This window comes from Schistocerca piceifrons, chromosome 3 (genome assembly GCF_021461385.2).
Source record: "Schistocerca piceifrons isolate TAMUIC-IGC-003096 chromosome 3, iqSchPice1.1, whole genome shotgun sequence".
NCBI classification, from domain to species: Eukaryota; Metazoa; Arthropoda; class Insecta; order Orthoptera; family Acrididae; genus Schistocerca; species Schistocerca piceifrons.
Window position 1 is genome coordinate 581,712,909 of NC_060140.1, and position 1,029 is coordinate 581,713,937.

General features: G+C 45.6%; 1 pseudogene; it reads left to right on the forward strand.

Annotated features, from left to right (window-relative positions):
* Positions 1-552: 552 nt before the first annotated feature.
* On the forward strand, positions 553-670 carry LOC124790691 (annotated as a pseudogene).
* The last annotated feature ends 359 nt before the right edge of the window (positions 671-1,029 follow it).

Genomic DNA, 1,029 nt, shown 5'->3' on the forward strand with positions numbered 1-1,029 from the left:
CTGCGTTTTCAATTCGATCTAAACTTAGCCCAATCTCGTAGCAAGTAGACCAGAGATACAAAACGATTTTATTGTTAATTTTACACCTTCAAATTCACAAAATTTTGAATTAAAATTTGCACAAAGGTCAACTTCATAATTTGCGAGTCCAAACCTTGACAGCACAAAACTTAGCAGAAAAAAGAACAGCGAGAAACTTAATATCGTAATTGGAGATCACGAAGTAGACGAAATTAAGGAATTCTGCTATCTAGGCAGCATGGACGGAGCAATGAGGAATAAAAAGCAGACTAGCACCAGCGAGAAGAGCATTCCTGGGTAAGAGAAGTCTGCTGATATCAAACACAAGCCTTAATTTAGATGGATTTTACAGGTCAATTCGAGGCTGTTTCCCGTCTTGATGGATCACATGGATCACAGTGTTCTGTATTAACTTGTTCGCCTGAATTTCCCTTTCACTACTGCGGTACATTGTAAACAGTTATTGTTTACACCATGTACATAGACGACCTGACAGACAACGATTTTTGGTTCCCTAAAGGTCTGTCTAGAGGCAACGGCCTTGCCGCAGTGGATACATCGGTTCCCGTGAGATCACCGAAGTTAAGCACTGTCGGGCGTGGTCGGCACTTGGATGGGTGACCATCCAGGCCACCATGCGCTGTTGCCATTTTTCGGGGTACACTCAGCCTCGTGATGCTAATTGAGGAGCTACTCAACCAAATAGTAGCGGCTTCGGTCAAGAATACCATCATAAAGACCGGGAGAGCGGTGTGCTGACCCCACGCCCCTCCTATCCGCATCCTCCTCCGAGGATGACACGGTGGTCGGATGGTCCCGGTAGGCAACTCGTGGCCTGAAGACGGAGTGCTATTTAAAGGTCTGTATAGACGGCTATCTCTTTCCTGGTCAGTTTTCCGCATGCACTTTTATTTCGAACAGCTCAAAGACGCATGCGCACTTGCGCTTGTGTAATTTCGTCGAATTGGAATACGTGCGTCATGGTGCATTGCTTCCCGGATTTAAGTG